The following is a 5,467-nucleotide window of genomic DNA, read 5'->3' as shown; positions in this document are numbered from 1 at the left end:
CCATACGGTCAAGCTGCTCCCACAACAGCTCAATAGGGTTGAGATCCAGTGACTGTGCTGGCCACTCCATTATAGACAGAATACCAGCTGACTGCTTCTTCCCTAAATAGTTCTTGCATAGTTTGGAGCTGTGCTTTGGGTCATTGTCCTGTTGTAGGAGGAAATTGTCTCCAATTAAGCGCCGTCCACAGGGTATGGCATGGCGTTGCAAAATGGAGTGATAACCTTCCTACTTCAAGATCCCTTTTACCCTGTACAAATCTCCCACTTTACCAGCACCAAAGCAGCCCCGGACCATCACATTGCCTCCACCATGATGACAGATGGTTCAGTCCTTCAGCATCTTTTCATTTTTCTGCGTCTCACGAATGTTCTTCTTTGTGATCCGAACACCTCAAGCTTAGATTTGTCTGTCCATATTTCTTTTTTCCAAATCTTCCTCTGTCCAGTGTCTGTGTTCTTTTGCCCATGTTAATCTTTTATTTTTATTGGCCGATGTCGCACATCCGCATCCGCGGTGAAAGGTGACAGAGAGAGCAGTGTTTGTCAGACCATGAGACATCCCAAAAATCAGCTTTCTCACAAAAACATCTGTAGCATTCGAACGGTTTGGTCTACACACTAATATGACCCCTCTGTGGAAAGGTGAGACTCTTGTTTTGCTCTAGGATGCCCACAATACTCCTCTGAAGGTCCCCTGGTACCAGTTGAAAAAATGTAAGTGTATATATGGAGATTGTTTAGTGCCAAAAATAAGTTAAATACCTGTTTAAAAAAAGAAAAAAAGAATCCTAATCGTTCTTATATCTCTCAGATACACACACTTTCAGAACAAACTTCCTATAGATTATATTTTGGGGACTGTCTATTGTTCCATGTAGTGAAGTTGTTATTCAATGTGTTTCTATGGGCTAATAGCAGTAATCTGTTATTCACTGTGTTTCTATGGGCTAATAGCAGTAATCTGTTATTCACTGTGTTTCTATGGGCTAATAGCAGTAATCTGTTATTCAATGTGTTTCTATGGGCTAATAGCAGTAATCTGTTATTCAATGTGTTTCTATGGGCTAATAGCAGTAATCTGTTATTCAATGTGTTTCTATGGGCTAATAGCAGTAAGGACTATCTGTTATTCAATGTGTTTCTATGGGCTAATAGCGGTAATCTGTTATTCAATGTGTTTCTATGGGCTAATAGCAGTAATCTGTTATTCAATGTGTTTCTATGGGCTAATAGCAGTAATCTGTTATTCAATGTGTTTCTATGGGCTAATAGCAGTAATCTGTTATTCAATGCGTTTCTATGGGCTAATAGCAGTAATCTGTTATTCAATGTGTTTCTATGGGCTAATAGCACTAATCTGTTATTCAATGTGTTTCTATGGGCTAATAGCAGTAATCTGTTATTCAATGCGTTTCTATGGGCTAATAGCAGTAATCTGTTATTCAATGTGTTTCTATGGGCTAATAGCAGTAATCTGTTATTCAATGCGTTTCTATGGGCTAATAGCAGTAATCTGTTATTCAATGTGTTTCTATGGGCTAATAGCAGTAAGTACTATCTGTTATTCAAAGTGTTTCTATGGGCTAATAGCAGTACTATCTGTTACTCAATGTGTTTCTATGGGCTAATAGCAGTAATCTGTTATTCAATGTGTTTCTATGGGCTAATAGCAGTAATCTGTTATTCAATGTGTTTCTATGGGCTAATAGCAGTAATCTGTTATTCAATGTGTTTCTATGGGCTAATAGCAGTAATCTGTTATTCAATGTGTTTCTATGGGCTAATAGCAGTAATCTGTTATTCAATGTGTTTCTATGGGCTAATAGCAGTAATCTGTTATTCAATGTGTTTCTATGGGCTAATAGCAGTAAGTACTATCTGTTATTCACGGTGTTTCTATGGGCTAATAGCAGTAATCTGTTATTCAATGTGTTTCTATGGGCTAATAGCAGTAATCTGTTATTCAATGTGTTTCTATGGGCTAATAGCAGTAATCTGTTATTCAATGTGTTTCTATGGGCTAATAGCAGTAATCTGTTATTCAATGTGTTTCTATGGGCTAATAGCAGTAATCTGTTATTCAATGTGTTTCTATGGGCTAATAGCAGTAAGTACTATCTGTTATTCACGGTGTTTCTATGGGCTAATAGCAGTAATCTGTTATTCAATGTGTTTCTATGGGCTAATAGCAGTAATCTGTTATTCAATGTGTTTCTATGGGCTAATAGCAGTAATCTGTTATTCAATGTGTTTCTATGGGCTAATAGCAGTAATCTGTTATTCAATGTGTTTCTATGGGCTAATAGCAGTAATCTGTTATTCAATGTGTTTCTATGGGCTAAAAGCAGTAATCTGTTATTCAATGTGTTTCTATGGGCTAATAGCAGTAATCTGTTATTCAATGTGTTTCTATGGGCTAATAGCAGTAATCTGTTATTCAATGTGTTTCTATGGGCTAATAGCAGTAATCTGTTATTCAATGTGTTTCTATGGGCTAATAGCAGTAAGTACTATCTGTTATTCAAAGTGTTTCTATGGGCTAATAGCAGTAAGTACTATCTGTTATTCAATGTGTTTCTATGGGCTAATAGCAGTAAGTACTATCTGTTATTCAAAGTGTTTCTATGGGCTAATAGCAGTACTATCTGTTACTCAATGTGTTTCTATGGGCTAATAGCAGTAATCTGTTATTCAATGTGTTTCTATGGGCTAATAGCAGTAATCTGTTATTCAATGTGTTTCTATGGGCTAATAGCAGTAATCTGTTATTCAATGTGTTTCTATGGGCTAATAGCAGTAATCTGTTATTCAATGTGTTTCTATGGGCTAATAGCAGTAATCTGTTATTCAATGTGTTTCTATGGGCTAATAGCAGTAATCTGTTATTCAATGTGTTTCTATGGGCTAATAGCAGTAATCTGTTATTCAATGTGTTTCTATGGGCTAATAGCAGTAAGTACTATCTGTTATTCACGGTGTTTCTATGGGCTAATAGCAGTAATCTGTTATTCAATGTGTTTCTATGGGCTAATAGCAGTAATCTGTTATTCAATGTGTTTCTATGGGCTAATAGCAGTAAGTACTATCTGTTATTCAATGTGTTTCTATGGGCTAATAGCAGTAAGTACTATCTGTTATTCAATGTGTTTCTATGGGCTAATAGCAGTAATCTGTTATTCAATGTGTTTCTATGGGCTAATAGCAGTAAGTACTATCTGTTATTCACGGTGTTTCTATGGGCTAATAGCAGTAATCTGTTATTCAATGTGTTTCTATGGGCTAATAGCAGTAATCTGTTATTCAATGTGTTTCTATGGGCTAATAGCAGTAAGTACTATCTGTTATTCAATGTGTTTCTATGGGCTAATAGCAGTAAGTACTATCTGTTATTCAATGTGTTTCTATGGGCTAATAGCAGTAATCTGTTATTCAATGTGTTTCTATGGGCTAATAGCAGTAAGTACTATCTGTTATTCACGGTGTTTCTATGGGCTAATAGCAGTAATCTGTTATTCAATGTGTTTCTATGGGCTAATAGCAGTAATCTGTTATTCAATGTGTTTCTATGGGCTAATAGCAGTAATCTGTTATTCAATGTGTTTCTATGGGCTAATAGCAGTAATCTGTTATTCAATGTGTTTCTATGGGCTAAAAGCAGTAATCTGTTATTCAATGTGTTTCTATGGGCTAATAGCAGTAATCTGTTATTCAATGTGTTTCTATGGGCTAACAGCAGTAATCTGTTATTCAATGTGTTTCTATGGGCTAATAGCAGTAAGGACTATCTGTTATGCAATGTGTTTCTATGGGCTAATGGCAGTAAGGACAAATAAAATGTTTCATCACATATTTTTATACTTCCAGATCAAATAGTTAAATGATCCTTGGTATGACCTTCTTAAAACAATTCCATATATCAATGTATATTGTTTTTTTCATATATATATACATACACACGCACACAGTACCAGTCATAATTTGGGACACACCTACTCATTGAGTTTCTTTAATTTTACAATTTTCTACAATTGCAGAATAATAGTGAAGACATCAAAACTATGAGATAACACATATGGAATCATGCAGTAACCAAAAAAGTGTTAAACATATCATATATATATATATTTTAGATTCTTCAAAGTAGCCAACCTTTGCCTTGATGACAGCTTTGCACATTCTTGGCATTTTCTCAACCAGCTTCACCGGGAATGCTTTTCCAACAGTTCCCACATATGCTGAGCACTTGTTGGCTGCTTTTCCTTCCCTCTGGGGTCCAACTCATCTCAAACCATATCAATTGGGTTGAGGTCGGTGATTGTGGAGGCCAGGTCATCTGATGCAGCACTCTCCTTCTTGGTCAAATAGCCCTTACACAGCCTGGAGGTGTGTTGGGTCATTGTCCTGTTGATAAAACAAAACAGATTTCCACCGGTCTAATCTCCATCGCTCGTGTTTCTTGGCCAAAGTAATTCTCTTCTAATTGGTATCCTTTAGTAGTGGTTTCTCTGCAGCAATTCGACCATGAAGGCCTGATTCACGAAGTCTCCTCTGAACAGTTGATGTTGAGATGTGTCTGTTACTTGAACTCTGTGAAGCATTTATTTGGGCTGCAATCTGAGGTGCAGTTAATTGCCAATTTCTGAGGCTGGTAACTCTAATGAACTTATCCTCTGCAGCAGAGGTAACTCTGGGTCTTCCATTCCTGTGGCGGTCCTCACGAGTGCCAGTTTCATCATCGCACTTGATGGTTTTTGCGACTGCACTTGAAGAAATCTTGAAATTTTCCGCATTGACTGACCTTTATGTCTTCAAGTAATGATGGTAAAGTAATGTCCAAACTTTTGACTGGTTGTGTGTGTGTGTGTTTTCACAGAAGCAGTGAAAACATTACCATGCACAAGGATAAAATGGCAATCCCTTTAAATCCCCCATCACAGACACCATAGAGTTGGATAGAGGCCTTGACAGAAAACCTGTTGTTTTAGCATGGCCAGCAACATCAAGAACTTTGAAGTAGTCAACTGACCGGGGCTTCCTATGGGTTAAGGAAGGATCAGCAGGAGGGATCAGCCAATTAATTAATTATACTCCTGAGCAAACATGACATAAACTGCAGGTGGGAGTAAATCACCAACCTTGACTTTAAAGCATAACTTTACTCAAAATCCAACCTGTTCAGATTGCATACACCAGCTGGCAATTTGTTTACCAACTGCCAATAAACTCCTAGAAGAAAAAAATGGACTACTTTAAAATGAAGATTTCCCTCAATGGCGCTGACCGTTACAGAAGCCATTACAGCAAAGATTTGTCTTATACCAAAGTCCATGTCAGAAACCAGACAATTGAACCGTGTCGGTGGTGTTGCAATGAAGAAGCAGTTCCCTCAACAGTCTGTCTGTCTGAAACAGGATCACAACATGTTTGGTCAGCACACAAGGACATTCTGCAGACCGAGAACCCT

The sequence above is a fragment of the Salmo salar genome, chromosome 22, assembly GCF_965601325.2.
Source record: "Salmo salar chromosome 22, fSalSal1, whole genome shotgun sequence".
NCBI lineage: Eukaryota > Metazoa > Chordata > Actinopteri > Salmoniformes > Salmonidae > Salmo > Salmo salar.
The sequence above is the reverse complement of the archived record's forward strand: the minus strand, read 5'-3'. Positions refer to the sequence as shown.